Source organism: Leucopleurus acutus (assembly GCF_964270905.1).
Source record: "Leucopleurus acutus genome assembly, chromosome: 6".
Classification (NCBI taxonomy): Eukaryota; Metazoa; Chordata; class Mammalia; order Artiodactyla; family Delphinidae; genus Leucopleurus; species Leucopleurus acutus.
In genome coordinates this window covers 81,004,026-81,020,716 of record NC_139149.1, presented here as the reverse complement: position 1 = coordinate 81,020,716, position 16,691 = coordinate 81,004,026, and the positions used below count along the sequence as shown (strand labels likewise).

Genomic DNA, 16,691 nt, shown 5'->3' with positions numbered 1-16,691 from the left:
TGTTTAATCTTGATACATTTCTTTCCATTCTAGTATGTTGCCATGTATATTCTACAGAGCATTTGCCATATAAGATGAACAAGAGTTGAAGTAGAAGATCTGTCTACTGTGCCCCTCTTGGAGATCCATAATGCATATTGGCAATATTAAAGGCTCTGAGAAGGTCTGCAGGAAAGAAACCTTTCAGTTAGTGTTTTCTAAGCGTATTTGACTCCTAGCACTGTGTGTGTTTGTGTGCATGCGGGCGCATGTGTAATGCCTATTGGCATCTTCACACATTGACAAATTTAATTCTATTTTCCTTTTCTCCTTTTAAGTCATGAGCTTTTCTGACAGACTTCCCTGGCAATGGGAAATTCTCCTCTAATTTTTCAGACCTGATGTCTTGGTACACCTCAGAAACAGGACCGAGATTCAGAAAGAGAAAATTTGTCCTGGAAAGGAGGAGTAATCTTCAAATGCATGACATTGTGGGCTGTATAACATGATTTTGCATACCTCCAGTCCAAAAAATCGAATTTATTCATGGTCAAGAGGATGTTTCTGAGTCTTTGCCAGCTGTGGATTATGTATCTGGGGAAAGCTGATGGAGAGGCCTTTGATCACAGGCGGGCTTGTTGTAGAATTTCCTGACTGCAAAGAGCAGACAGTTACTTTTAAGAGAGGATGGGTGTGTGTTAGGGTGGGCTGGAGAATGGGCCAGAAAATTGTGAGGTTTGGTTATTATGCAGTATACCATGTCCTCGGATCTGTCTTTCTGAGATGACTTATCTGCAGTAAAACATTACCACATGCTGCTGTGGTTAATCAAAAAAACTTACTTTAAGACTGCTGTAGCCACACTAAATCTAAACTGGGCACAAAGCGTTGTTTCTCTCAGAGAAGGACTCGCTGGAAACAAGTGAGGTCGAATCTAGCAATTTTGTAAAGGTTTCCTTTACGCTTCTAGCAACTGTCACTGGTGTCACTAGCTTGCCGTTTTTAGAACAGTTTCGGGGATTCCCATCTTGCTTCTTGCCCAGCTCTTCCTCTTAATTTCTGAAATACCTCGAGTTTAGTAGTTGAAGTCTGACCAACTTTTTTTTTGCAATACGCAGGCCTCTCACTGCTGTGGCCGCTCCCGTTGCAGAGCACAGGCTCCGGATGCGCAGGCTCAGCGGCCGTGGCTCACGGGCCCAACCGCTCCACGGCATGTGGGATCTTCCCAGACCAGGGCATGAACCCATGTCCCCTGCATCGGCAGGCGGACTCTCAACCACTGTGCCACCAGGGAAGCCCTCTTTTTTTTTTTTAAGAAGGTACCAATCTGGTTTGACTTACCTCTTGAGTATATTTTTCTATGTAAGTTTTATTCCATAATTAACAATTCAACCATTGGTATTTTAGGAAATGCAGAAGTCATATGACCCCAAATACATATATTATAAGGGAGTGTGTTTGAGAGATTAGCAGAAAAATGAAAAGCCCCTCTTCTGACTGAAAACCCACATTGAAGCCATTTGAGAAGAATTAGACTGATTGTATTTGGTATTTTTTTCTCCAATATTCACCACATATATTTCCTCTTATGCAGTCTAATCTGAGGATGCCATGTAAATGGGTCACTGTGAAATGCAGCAATTTAATTTTTCTCCAATCGAACGATCTCATTTCTATTAACTTTTGAAGGTTTAGAGCAGTGAAAGTATTTTTGCTTCTATGTATGAAGTTTAAAAACATCATTTTTTTTTTCATAAAATACAAGAGCAGCCAATTTCACTGTCGAATGAAAATAAAAACTAGGATTTAAAAATTAGCCCAAAGTGGCATTTAGGAACTTAGCTGTAGGCTGCTGTGCTGATACCATGACAAACCAAAGTATAGGGTTGGGTCAGGTTTTGTTCCGGTTTTCTTTTCAATATCCAGTGCTCGTGGATTAAGTTCTAGAAATGTTCCAATTGTAAGGCAGGGATCTGTTTGGATTCCATCATGGGTATGTTCCTTGGGTTGGATGCTGGAGGGTGAGGCACGTTTCGCCAGACCCGTGTCAACTACCTAGTAATCATCAAAGTCAAAAAATTCATTGTCTCCTCCTTGGTATTCCATTCCCTGGAAATCTGCTCGGTACTGCAAGATACCTCCAATTGCACCAAATCCTTTCACAAACTGGGATCCTTCTTGTGCCTTATCTGCGACAATTTCCAACATAGCTCCAAATTTTTTTTTTATAGTTGTCAGCAAACCATTCCAACAGGGGCATCATGCTCATGTTCTTGTCGTGTCTGTCTGTAAAATGAGATTTATCCTTCTCTTTCTTTGGAGTTGATAGAAAATTTTGTCCTCTTCTGTGCCAATGTCCTCTTCTGTTGCCAATGAGCAACATCTCTCTGGCTGACGTCATCAAAGTATCGCTCTATTAATTTCTTCTCTTGAATGTGCTTCACGTTGGAGAGGACTTCAGTAGATATCTCAATACCTTGGTTGAATCCACTTTTACCACCGTAGGATGTATCAACTAATTTAAAAACTTTTGATTGTAACCTCTGATCAAACATATCAGATAGACTTCGTTCAGTTTTAGTCAGCTGATCCAGCTAAAACGAGACCAGTCACATTCACTTTGTCCCCAGAAATAAACAGCTGCCCCGCAGTCTGAGCTACTTTCCAGATAGAGTTAGGTCACTTCCCATTCTTAAATGGGCCAGATGCAGGCTGGTTGACCTCCTCCACCATGTTTCTTTGGGAGAGCCACAGTGAATTTGTGCAGGACTTCTCTTGTATTTCCTTGGAGTGTGCCAAAAAGTCACCACTACCATCTGTTACAATGATGCCAGCTGGCTGTCTTCTGGAAGCAGTGCTGTAAGAGCCTCTGGATGGAATTGGTTGTCCCACAAATACAGTGACGTATCAATTGGTTTGAAAGGTTCAAAGTCAATGTTGACTTTCTTTTCCTTTCCCTCTTCTGTTACGGTTGTAGCACGGTAAACTACCGGGCCATTTGGATGTACTTCGTTATAAAACTTGAGTCTTTGTTGTACAGATGTAATGGCTCCCAGGACTGAAAGGCGGTTTGCTAGTAACTTAAAGTAACTTAAAGTTTGCTAGTAACTTAAAGTTTGCTAGTAACTTAAGGTAACTTAAAGTAACTTAAAGTTCCAAACTCCTCTGCTAACATTTTTGCCACTCTTGAAATCTGGTCTTTGGGAGGGATGGTCAGTGATATGCCTGTGCCTTTGCTGCGGGCGGCCTCCAAGCTCTTAATGAGCTTCCTACCCTTCCAGATCTCCACGTTCCTGTCGGCAGTGCTGGGGTCATCTGCTGTGTTCTCGCTGCCTTCTCCCTCAGGGCCCACTCTTTGGTGGCACTTGTTTGTTCATATCAAGGCTCGAATTACATTCCGTTGTTGGGCATACAGGTTTCTTTCTCCCGTTTGGTCGGTCTTACTTGCTTAAATGACATTCATTTGAGGAGGGACCTGCTGTTACCAGGAACAGCAGACGAGATCCCCTCAAATATTTTTGCAATTTGTGGCAGAAACTACTGATTGTCTCCCAGCATCCAGCCTTCCTTTCTTTGTTATTTAATATAAACTTCTTCTAGAATACAGACTATATTTTCTAGCTTCCCTTGCCTCTAGGTATGGCTGTATGACTGCATTCTGACTAAAGGACTTATGTGTGAAATTTCTAGAAAGGGGGAAGCCTTTTTACCTCTTTCTTTCTTACTGATGCCTAGAATTGGATGGGATGGCTGGACTTGAGCAGCCTTGATGGATCATGAAGTAGAAGCATGAAGTAGATGCTAAGGAGAGTTTTGCAGCAAGATAGATGGAACCTGGGTCTTCTCATTGCAGATCACTGTAGCAGTCCTGGGTAACTTCGTATTTAGACCTTGTTTACAGTGAGGGAGAAATATGCATCTATCTTGTTTAAGCCACTGCTGTTTGGGATTTTCTGAACTACACTGCTGAACCTAATCTATCATATTATGCTATCCTTAGGACTAAACCAGTTCTTTGTCAGGGTCATGACCGTAGCATAGATCAAGATAAACTAAATTCGCCAAGAAGAATCTACTTACTAGCACTATGTCAAGCTGATTGATCAGACAGTTTTCAGAACACTATTTTCTTCACTTCATCGTTATTTGGCCTGACCATTTATATGGCAGGGTGTCAGGACATGATGGGGTTTGCTTACTAAATTCATTCAGCAAATTGAGTGCCTACTATATTCCAGGCATTGCGTTAGGCTCCAAGAATCCAGTGAAAGCAAAACAGCCATAGTCTCTGTTCTGACAGGGCTTAGAGTCTGGTGTAGAAAGATGGATATTAGTCAAATAACACACACAGTTACATAATTACTCTACAGACTGGTAAGTGCTCTGAGGGAAAAGCACAGGAAGCTGCAAGAACCTATGTAACAGGGGAATCTCATCTAGATGGGACAGTGGTAGGGTGGTGAGGGAAGGGTGTTTTGGACAAGGGCCTTTTGAATTGAGATCTGGAAGGTGAATTGGATTTAACTAGGTGAGGAAGAGTGTATAGAATGTTCTAGACAGAGGGAATTGTGCAGAAGCTGTGAGAAGGGAGAGGGCTGATGCATTTCAGGAGTGGAAGGGAAGCCACTGCATTCCCGTGCATTACTGGTGCACAGTAAATAAGGGAAAACGGCGGGAATAAACTAAGCTTATTTGGTAAGGATGTCACTTTTGTAAGGAATTAAGTATTATCTTTTATTACAATATTATTGTAGAGGATCTGATCACTTAATTCCAAATCTATCACAACATAGATAAAACAATCAGACCTTTTGTATCTTTGGAGGTGATGCTCTGGGACATGTAATTAAGCTCCAGGTTTTTCTGCATGATTCTCTTTTGCAGTGATTTATATATTGTTTATCAACTGTCATTTAGACATTTGCACAGGTGGACAGTAGACACAAACAGAGCCAGCATTAAAGACATCACACCCATTGACGCTTCTAATGAGAACACTAATGCTGTGAGATATTTTTAATGAGCATAGGCTCCCTTGAATAGAACTTCATTCCTAAAAAAAAAAAGGGAGAGGACCAGAGTGGCTTGAATGCAAGTGAGTTGATAAGTCTCGTTTTTTGAGAAAAATATTGCTGAAATGGTACCCCCTTTTTTTTTTTTTTTTTTTTGCGGTATGCGGGCCTCTCACTGTTGTGGCTTCTCCCATTGCCGAGGCCCTCTCTGGATGCGCAGGCCCAGCGGCCATGGCTCACAGGCCCAGCCGCTCCACGGCATGTGGGATCTTCCCGGACCGGGGCACGAACCCGTGTCCCCTGAATCGGCAGGCGGACTCTCAAACACTGCGCCACCAGGGAAGCCCTGAAGTGGTACCTTTTAAGTTAATGCTACTGAAAGTAAAAACAGCAGAGGCAGGAAAATATTTGTTTTCCAAACACATTTTATTTATAGGTTGGTGAGTTCTTAGAAAAGATGATTTAATAATTGATCCCTTCTTTGTTTTGAACAAATATAGTGTTTGGTGCCTTTCTTAAGCGCCGTAACTAGTACTGAAACATTCAAGAGTGCAGTACTATACGAGAACAAAGGTCTATTCTTAGGGGAAAAAATCAGCTATTATATGAGACTCACAATCGATGGCAAGCAACTTAAAGAAGTCGAATTTGCTCCAAAAATGAGTCTATGCTGCCTCTCATCAGCTCAGTTCTACACTGTTGCCATCTTTGCTGCTGCCAAGCCATCAAAGAACACTTTGTTTTGCCTATTTCCTTGGCTTCTAGTGAGAGACAGTCAGTAATGTCTTGCTTCTCTCTATTTTCCCTCTAGTATTTCTGAATGCTGCTATGCCTTTGCTGCTTCTGTAAATCATTTTAATTACAGTATAGTGTATTTCTTCTTACCATGTGCTCTGTACAAACTTGGACTTGATGTGGTACAGCAGTTCTCTTTTTCTCATAGCTACTGTAAAATTTCTTTCTTTCTTCCTTCCTTCTTTCCTTCCTTCCTTCCTTCTTTCCTTCCTTCCTTCCTTCCTTCCTTCCTTCCTTCCTTCCTTCCTTCCTTCCTTCCTTTCTTTCTTTCTCTCTCTCTCTCCCCCCTCCCTCCCTCCCCCTCTTTCTCTCTCTCCTTCCTTTCTTTTCTTTTCTTTCTTTCTTTCTTTTTCTTTCCTTCCTTCCTTCCTTCCTTCCTTCCCTCCTTTATTTTTTTAGTCATTTGTTGAGGGGAGATATTGGCAGTTTGGGGCTTAGATCGAGGCTACCTTTGTGATGCATGGAGAAAGAAAATTGAAACTTATTTAAAGCTCCATTAAAGGGATACATAGATAGACAACACTTCTGTCCATAGAGTTGAAGGAAACGACTAGGCCCTGTGCATGATAAGGCTCAACACTGTAAGAATCAGCGAACACAAGAAATCTTTTGTAATATCCTCTTTCTATTGGCCTACAGAAATATTTTTTGCATATGTTCTCCTGTTGCTCCTTTTTTTCAATGTGTTCAGGCTCTACTATTGATTAGCTGGGGAGGTGGGTTCAGTTGTTCAGATACTTGTGAACGCTTTCAAGGTAAGAACGATGTGTCTTCTTAGTCTGCTCTTAACTTAGGCAACAGACACATAGTAGATGCTTAGTGATGGTTTTTGAATGTATTTACATGCAGTCAGCCTTCAGGAGAGGAAAAGTGCCTACAACTTAAATTCTGATCCCGCCAAGAAAGCTTTGCAGAGATAGTGCTTTGCAGCCTCTTTGACCCATAGAAGGGGCAGGGGTTGGGAGATTCTGGATAGAGCTCTGGGTCTGTATTGAGCATCTAGGTGGCATCTTTTGGGTTTTCACCTATTGGAGCATTATTATGTCCTATTTCTACCAGATGTGCCCTTATACTTCTATTCATTTGTCCAGGAGTGTCTTAGACTCAGAATTACTATTTGATGGTCATGTAACAGATAGCCCTCATCAATTGACTCTATGTTTCAAGCCCTCACTGCAGTGCTGAGGGCCCTATTCAGACTGAATTGTGTGATGTTACTTCCCTTGATTTACTGTCCCTGAGAGCTCAGCCTGGAGCACCATTGCCTGAACCATTCATTTGCTCAAATGAATGACTTTGGACTACTTTGCATTGTTAGTTACTTGTTTTATTCCTGTAAACCTCACCTCCCCAGCTGTTTTATAGCTTCTAGAAGGCAGAGGTTGAATCTCAGACTACTTTTGATCCCCTCTCAGCATATAGTAGGGAATCAACAAATATTTGAATTTGGAAATTCCAAGTGAAGATAGTTTTTCTCTTGTGGAAAATTCTAGCAATATCATTCTATTTAGTTCTTTTGTAGAACCCAAGACCACGCTTAACTGGGTAAACAATTCCATATAGCTTACTAAGATTTTCACATGCAAGCCTTCCTTCTTTCGTCTTAGCATTGTGTGTGTGTGTGTGTGTTGAGGCTGAAGTTTGTAATGCTTAACATGGAAAGCCCTTAGGTGTAGGCCCATTCTCTCTGAAGGTGAAACGTAGGGCTAATTGAACAAATGCTGTTAGCAATGAATAAGGAATGAAGTTTGAAAGATTCAGCATTGAGTATAGACTGCTAACCCTCTCTTCAGCCTTTTCTTAAAATGACTCTATTGAAAGGAGATATTAGAACTTACTGGAAGTGGCTTTTAGGTGAAATTTGGAGAGAGGTAATCAAATGGAGATTTAAAAGTTTTAAAGTTTAGCAAAGTTTTGTCATTTTGGAAATCGAGGACCATTAAGGTTAAGTCAAGTTTGGGGTATTTACCTAACAGAAAACCATATGCTTTTAAAAAGATGAGGTGGATAGGCATGGATGACATGGGAAAATATACAAAAAGTCAAAAGAGCAAGTTGTAGGACAGCTCTTAAAGTATGATCTCTATTATATAACAAAACAGAATAAGAGATTTCTGTATATAAACACATAGAGCTATTTGCAGAAAGAAGTCTGGCAGGATGCACACCAGACAGACTGATGGCTGATTACCTCTGGGGAGTGAAGATGGGTGGGTTTTTTGGTTTACTCTATATTTTTGTATCGTGTGAGACTTTTAAACAGATAATATGTTTATATATTATTCATTATGAAAAAAAGTACATCCAGTGGTCCCAAGACATTCCTCTGTCATTCCAGTTTCGTGGTGTCTTAGGAGAGAAAACTGAAAGAACAGTGTATGGTTTTGAATTGTTTCATTGCATTAGTTATCTTGGCCAAAGGTGAGTGCAGTTACACTTGAGTTATTGCTAAACAATGAGAAGCTGTGATATGAAAGAAAATATAAGCAGTTTCTGTTTATTCCCTTTGTTAAGTCAATGTAGAAATCATCAGATATTGGTTGAAGAAAAAAGTACAGCCCTTAGTTTAATAATATCATTTATGTGATCTAATTTGTACTTTCTAGCAGTTCAACCTTAGTCAGAGACATTCAGTGGCTGAGAGGCATATTAATCATTTCTGGGAAGAAGCTAGGACACCACATTACGAAATGCTTTTGCGTGGTGTATCCCCCTGGATCCTTTTAAGAGCAATGGATGAAGTAGCACAGGAGGCACTGATTCTGCTTCATATAGGAGGAGATGGTCCCAGAGAAAATGATGACATATACTGAGCCATAGAGCTGGTAAGTGACAGAGCGTAAGCAACTGGATGGAGCCAGGCTCTCTGGTTTCAAATTTTGTTCTCTCTCCACCCAGCATGAGGGTGTGCACCATAGCAGAGCTGCCCAGGGTAAAATATACTGGGACCATGTTTTGTCCCAGTAAAGCTTCAAACCACTGAAAAGTGTTGTGAGAGAATATTAGGCTTGAAGGAAGAGGATGAGGGTCAAATAAGATAACAAATATGAAAGAACTTTCTTGGAAAACATTTTTCAAAGTGAGGTGGTGTTTTGGTGATGAGTGGTATAACAACACGTTCCATCTGTCCTTGACATGCTTTGAGATGTGCCCGAGAGCTCTACTGTCTTTTTTTTTTTTTTTTTTTTTTTGCGGTACGCGGGCCTCTCACTGTTGTGGCCTCTCCCGTTGCGGAGCACAGGCTCCGGATGCGCAGGCTCAGCGGCCATGGCTCACGGGCCCAACCGCTCTGCGGCATGTGGGATCCTCCCGGACCGGGGCACGAACCCGTGTCCCCTGCATCAGCAGGCGGACTCTCGACCACTGCACCACCAGGGAAGCCCTCTACTGTCTTTTAGATTCAAAAGCTGATGCAGAGGATGGGGACAGATGAGGAGGGAAGAGAACCAGGAAAGGAACCTCATGGGATGACTTCTGTTTGGATCAGTGGACTCACTGCCATTAAGGGAAGCTACTTTCTAGAAGGAAGTGGGCCTTACTCCAGACATTAGGGGCTCCTCTTCTCTTCTCTTGTGTGGACAGATTTTGAATGACAAACAGTTTTGTCATTGTGCCCATGCCCATGTACTGTGCTTGGAGCTGGAATGGTAGTTGCATATACAGAGCTCAGATCAAATGAAGTTCAACAGACAGCTGCCACATGGGTGCAACTTCCTATATCTTTGGGTCTGGATGAGGGTTTGTGAAGAGCTGACTTATGCAGGTGAGGCTTTGTGCTTCATTACCAGCCTCTAAGGCCATGTGCTCCTTTGAGCATTGGATTTCTTAAGGACAGACTGGATTATCACCTCCTTGTTGTTGTTTTGTTAGGTTTTCAAAATGGGAAGTCTTGAGAACCAAATACCTTCATTTATCAGAAGGTGAGAGTGTGGGACACAGTGGTTCAGGGTCATCCATCCATCTACTCATTCAGCATGTATTATATGCCTAATATTAGTGGACACTGGAGGGTGGTGATGGATACAAAAACCAATTCTGTTCTTGCCCTGAACTCATAATCTAGTGGGGAAGGGGAAGAAGAGACATGGAAATAACTATCCATTACAGTGTGCTAGGTGAAGCACCGGGCACATACTAGGTACACAGAAATGGCCCATGAATGGAAGTATTATAATAGGTGTATGAACAAGACCCTAGATTCAAGGCCTAGCAGAGCTTCTTAACCATGGTGCTATTGACATTTTGGGCCAGGTAATTCTCTCTTATGGGGGATTGTCTTGTGCACTGTAGGATGTTTAGCAGTATCCCTGGCCTCTACCTACTAGATATCTGTGGCACTCCTTACCCAACTGTGACTATCAAAAATGTCTTCAGGAGTTGCCAAATGCCCCTGACAGGGCAACATCACCGTTGATTAAGAACCACTGGCCTAGAGGAACATGGGGTTACCATTCCATGTTTGGCAGGGCTAGGGAAAGGTATTCATGGTAGGACATTCTTAATTGATTGATAATTCAGGTTCAGCTCAGTTTACCCCCAAGAAGTATGGCTGCTGACAATGACTTAGCTAAAGGCATTTTTGTCCAAATCTGGATTGATTTCCTTCCTTCTCCTCACCACAGAGAAAATATTCCATCAAATCCTGTATTCTTTTCTCTTTGGGTCCAATTTTCCAGTCTTCCTTTCAGTTGGGTGGGGCCAGGTGACTGAGCTCTGGCCAGTAGAATGTGGTCACTTTCTGGCCTCGTCCCTATAAAACTTCCCACATGTTCCTTTACTTTGTCTTTCATGGCTTGTTGACTGTAAGCACAGAATCCAGAAGGAGGACCCTGAGGTCCTGGAAGGTGAGGGAAGCCCTGGAGGAAGAGGCCTGAGACCCTGAATGGCCACGTGGATCCCTGCCCTCTCCTAATCTGCATTGGACTGTAACACGAGAAAGAAACAAACTTACTGTGCAATAGTACTGACATCTAGGGGATGTTTGGCATAGTAGTTAGCTTTCTTGATTAATATACTCTCCCTTGCTCCCTCTCCTTTATTGGGTACCTCTCACATGTCATAAAAATACTACTTAATGTTACTTCTCTTTGGTCACTCGGTGACATGCACATGTCATAACCTAGGATATAGCCTTGTCTTAGCAGTACCTATGATATAATTAATTGTATACCTTCTTATCTCTCATGCTTTTCCTTTTCAAAATCTTCCTTGGAAGGGATGAGTGTTTGAATCTGCCTCTAGTGCTCTCTGAGACTCCTGGGACCCGGTCATGGAATAGGAGTTTTGGTTGCAATCCAAGCAGAAAATTCTTCCTGAATGCTGAGTTCACATAGTAGCTTTATTCCCAACACGGTTCAAATGGTGACATTCTGAAGGCAGAGGAAGAAAGAGGACAGTCAATTCTTTTATTTAATTTTGGCAAGACTACGGGTTATGGTGCTCTGGGGAAATGCAGCCACAGATGCATCAACCTTTTTAAAAATTCTTGGCAGTTTAACCCTTTACGTCATAAACCTAAACACAGACAGTGCATCCTTGAAGAAAGCTTGTATTGGCTACATTTGTCAACAGTATCCCTCCTCCAAGATCATCCTTCCATCTGTGCTTGTGAAATGCAAGTTCTGTTTACTTTAATCAGTATTTATTTGCTACATTATTTGGGTTATGATTTTCAACATGTTGGACAGTTTTATGATTAGCTTAGCAATCCCTATTTTATATATCATTTGCTGCCAAGTTATAGATAAGCATAAGGGAGTTTTTTTTTTTTCTAATCGTGATAATATTGTATCTACAGTGACAATATTGTATCTCTGTTTGAGAGGCAGCATAGCAAAGTGGTTAAGAACGTGGACTCTGGAGCCCTACTGCCTAGGTTCTAATCCCAGTTTAGCATTTTACCTACTGTGTGACCTTGGGGCAAGTTGCTTAACTTCACTGGGCCTTGCTTTCAGGACAATAATTGTACCCACTTTATGGAGCTATTATGAGAACCAAAAGGGTTAATTTGTGTATGGACTTTAGGTGTGTGCCTGGCACAATATAAGTGCTTTATAAATGTTATCCTTCAGTGTTTCTGTGCTCTGTATTTTTCATATATTTTAATTACATGGTAATCAAAAGGAGAAACTAGTTATTATTTAATTCATTAGGTCTTGAAACTTCCTCTATGCTTTTAAAGGACTTAATTAGCTAGAGTTATTACAACTCAGTTTGGAGAAAATTTTCTATTTTTATATATACACAGACAGGAGGAAGTATGAAAAAATGAATTCCAAAATTTCATAGCATCATCTCTGGGAGGTTTGATTATGGATAATCTTAATTCACTGAAAATTTTCTCATGTGCATTTTTCTAGTCTCTGCACATTAGCCTATATTACTTATAGAGTTTGTTATAACAGAAGAAGGACTAACATTTTTGACATTTCGTGTTCTATAGTCAAATCCTATTTTTAGGAATTTAGTACTCCTGAATGTTTTATCTTTTTATCTGCTGATGTAAGTCTCTTTTCATTTCCTTTGCTCTTCCCAGTAATACTTACATTTATGTGCAGTTTTTTTTTTTGTTTTTTGTTTTTTTGGTACGCGAGCCTCTCACTGTTGTGGCCTCTCCCGTTGCAGAGCACAGGCTCCGGACGCGCAGGCTCAGCGGCCATGGCTCATGGGGCCCAGCCGCCCTGCGGCATGTGAGATCCTCCCAGACCGGGGCATGAACCCGTATCCCCCGCATCGGCAGGCGGACTCTCAACCACTGTGCCACCAGGGAAGCCCTTATGTGCAGTTCTATAAGGATTTCTTCTTTTTTTTTTTAATCTTTGGTTGAACCATGTACCATTCTAAGTGCTCTACATTACATATACTATCTCACATAATTTCCCAACAATACTACTACTATCCCATTTTACATATGAGACAAGAAGTTAAGTAACTTGCCCAAGATGACACACATATATATATATATTTTTCTATGTCATAATATTGACATTCAGTCCAGTAGTCCTCCACTGTAATAGCTTCTTTACTTTGCAGTGAAAATTGATTTGTATATTTTTTGCCTCTGAGTCCTTGTGGGATTTTTTTTTAAAATTCAAACAGAAAGTCACAAAAATTATAATCATCCTCATCAGTTCACTCAGTCCCATGTAATTAACTTTTTTTTCACCTTGATCTTTTGTTAGCACTTTTATGAATTCATCAGTTTTCCATTAGACTTCTGAAAATGCTTATTCACTCAGTTCAGCAGTATAGTCAGTTACCAGAAAACTGTACTTGTCAGAGTCTTTTCCATGAATTCCTTGAAGATGAAACCCTTTTATAGGAAATGTTTGCAAAAGCATCAGAGTACACCCAGAACTGTCTGTAAATGATAAAAGACTTAAAAATGACCATGGTTAAAGATTTGATGAAAGTTCATAATAATGCAATTGACAAGGAAATTTAGTTATTTATGATATATACATTTTAAAGTAATAACTAGAATTATGACTTATGACATTATACCAGATTTTTAGAAATTTCATGTAATGTCTGAAACATTTATATTAACATATTTCCATACAAATAACCCAAAGAAAGTTTAGTATTAGTTGGTTTTTTCTGTTTGTATTTTTATACTGCAGATTCTTATTAGTCATCAGTTTTATACATATCAGTGTATACATGTCAATCCCAATTGCCCAATTCATCACACAACCATCCCCACCCCACCACGGTTTTCCCCCCTTGGTGTCCATACGTTTGTTCTCTACATCTCTGTCTCAACTTTTGCCCTGCAAACCGGTTCATCTGTACCATTTGTCGAGGTTCCACATAATGTGTTAATATACGATATTTGTTTTTCTCTTTCAAATTACTTCATTCTGTATGACAGTCTCTAGATCCATCCATGTCTCAACAAATGACTCAGTTTCGTTCCTTTTTATGGCTGAGTAATATTCCATTGTATATATGTACCACAACTTCTTTATCCGTTCATCTGTCTGTGGGCATTTAGGTTGCTTCCATGACCTGGCTCTTGTAAATAGTGCTGCAGTGAACATTAGGGTGCATGTGTCTTTTTGAATTATGGTTTTCTCTGGGTATATGCCCAGCAGTGGGATTGCTGGATCATATGGTAATTCTATTTTTAGTTTTTTAAGGAACCTCCATACTGTTCTCCATAGTGGCTGTATCAATTTACATTCCCACCAACAGTGCAAGAGGGTTCCCTGTTCTCCACACCCTCTCCAGCATTTGTTGTTAGTAGAATTTCTGATGATGCCTATTCTAACTGGTGTGAGGTGAATCCTCATTGTAGTTTTGATTTGCATTTCTCTAATAATTAGTGATGTTGAGCAGCTTTTCATGTACTTCTTGGCCATCTGTATGTCTTTTTTGGAGAAATATCTATTTAGGTCTTCTGCCCAGTTTTGGATGGGGTTCTTTGTTTCTTTAATATTGAGCTGCATGAGCTGTTTATATATTTTGGAGATTAATCCTTTGTCCGTTGATTCGTTTGCAAATATTTTCTCCCATTCTGAGGGTTGTCTTTTCATCTTGTTTATGGTTTCCTTGGCTGTGCAAAAGCTTTGAAGTTTCATTAGGTCCCATTTGTTTATTTTTGTTTTTATTTCCATTTCTCTAGGAGGTGAGTCAAAAAAGATCTTGCTGTGATTTATGTCAAAGAGTGTTCTTCCTATGTTTTCCTCTAAGAGTTTTATAGTGTCCGGTCTTACATTTAGGTCTCGAATCCATTTTGAGTTTATTTTTGTGTATGGTGTTAGGGAGTGTTCTAATTTCATTCTTTTATGTGTAGCTGTCCAGTTTTCCCAGCACTACTTATTGAAGAGACTGTCTTTTCTCTATCGTATATCTTTGCCTCCTTTGTCATAGATTAGCTGACCATGGGTGTATGGGTTTATCTCTGGGCTTTCTATCTTGTTCCATTGATCTATGTTTCTCTTTTTGTGTCAGTACCATATTGTCTTGATTACTGTAGCTTTGTAGTATAGTCTGAAGTCAGGGAGTCTGATTCCTCCAGCTCCGTTTTTTTCCTCCAAGACTGCTTTGGCTATTCACAGTCATTTGTGTCTCCATACAAATTTTGAGATGATTTGTTCTAGTACTGTAAAAAATGCCATTGGTAATTTGATAGGGATTGCATTGAATCTGTAGATTGCTTTGGGTAGTAGAGTCATTTTCACAATATTGATTCTTCCAATCCAAGAACATAGTATATCTCTCCATCTGTTGGTACCATCTATAATTTCTTTCATCAGTGTCTTATAGTTTTCTGCATACAGGTCTTTTGTTTCCCTAGGTAGGTTTATTCCTAGGTATTTTATTCTTTTTGTTGCAGTGGTAAATGGGAGTGTTTCCATAATTTCTCTTTCAGATTTTTCATCATTAGTGTATAGGAATGCAAGAGATTTCTGTGCATTAATCTTGTATCCTGCAACTTTACCAAATTCATTGATTAGCTCTATAAGTTTTCTGGTGGCATTTTTAGGATTCTCTATGTATAGTATCATGTCATCTGCAAACAGTGACAATTTTACTTCTTCTTTTCCAATTTGTATTCCTTTTATTTCTTTTTCTTCTCTGATTGCCGTGACTAGGACTTCCAAAACTATGTTGAATAATACTGGTGAGAGTGGACATCCTTATCTTGTTCCTGGTATTAGTGGAAATGCTTTCAGTTTTTCACAATTGAGAATGATGTTTGCTGTGGGTTTGTTGTATATGGCCTTTATTATGTTGAGGTAGTTTTCCTTTTTGCCCACTTTCTGGAGAGTTTTTATCATAAATGGGTGTTGAATTTTGTCAAAAGCTTTCTCTGCATCTATTGAGATGATCATATGATTTTTCTCTTCAATTTGTTAATATGGTGTATCGCATTGATTGATTTGCATATATTGAAGAATCTGTGCATCCCTGGGATAAATCCCAGTTGATCATGGTGTATGATCCTTTTAATGTGTTGTTGGATTCTGTTTGCTAGTATTTCTTTTGTTGAGGATTTTTGCGTATATATTCATGAGTGATATTGGTGTGTAATTTTCTTTTTCTGTAGTATCTTTTTCTGGTTTTGGTATCAGGGTGATGGTGGCTTCATAGAATGAGTTTGGGAGTGTTCCTTCCCCTGCAATTTTTTGGAAGAGTTTGAGAAGGATGGGTGTTAGCTCTTCTCTAAATGTTTGATAGAATTCACCTGTGAAGCCATCTGGTCCTGGACTTTTGTTTGTTGGAAGAGTTTTAATCACAGTTTCAATTTCATTACTTGTGATTGGTCTGTTCATATTTTCTGTTCCTTCCTGGTTCAGTCTTGGAAGGGTATACCTTTCTAAGAATTTGTCCATTTCTTCCAGGTTGTCCATTTTATTGGCATAGAGTTGCTTGTAGTAGTCTCTTAGGATACTTTGTGTTTCTTCAGTGTCTGTTGTAACTTCTCCTTTTTCATTTCTAATTTAATTGATTTGAGTCCTCTCCCTCTTTTTCTTGATGAGTCAGGCTAATGGTTTATCAATTTTCTTTATCTTCTCAAAGAACCAGCTTTTAGTTTTATTGATCTTTGCTACTGTTTTCTTTGTTTCTGTTTCATTTATTTCTGCTCTGATGTTTATGATTTCTTTCCTTCTGCTAACTTTGGGCTTTGTTTGTTCTTCTTTCTCTGTTCCTTTAGGTGTAAGTTTAGATTGTTTACTTGAGATTTTTCTTGTTTCTTGAGGTAGACTTGTATAGCTATAAACTTCCCTCTTAGAACTGCTTTTGCTGCATCCCATAGGTTTTGGATCATCATATTTTCATTGTCATTTGTCTCTAAGTGTTTTTTGACTTCCTCTTTGATTTCTTCAGTGATCTCTTGGTTATTTAGTAACGTATTGTTTAGCCTTCATGTGTTTGTGTTTCTTACGTTTCTTTCCC

At 39.8% G+C, this 16,691-nt stretch overlaps 1 protein-coding gene and 1 pseudogene across 3 annotated transcripts in view; one reads left to right on the top strand and one right to left on the bottom strand.

Annotated features, from left to right (window-relative positions):
- Positions 1–16,691, top strand: part of ANKRD44 (ankyrin repeat domain 44) — a 321,168-nt gene that overhangs the window by 65,977 nt on the left and 238,500 nt on the right. The window lies entirely within an intron of this gene.
- The window catches only part of LOC309962967 (eukaryotic peptide chain release factor subunit 1-like), a 42,283-nt pseudogene continuing 26,735 nt past the window's right edge, over positions 1,144–16,691 (bottom strand). The window contains exons 3-4 of the transcript in view: positions 3,127–3,343; positions 1,144–3,052 (exon numbers count right to left, since the gene is read on the bottom strand). The product of the transcript in view is annotated as a eukaryotic peptide chain release factor subunit 1-like (transcript). The remainder of the gene's footprint in view (positions 3,053–3,126; positions 3,344–16,691) is intronic.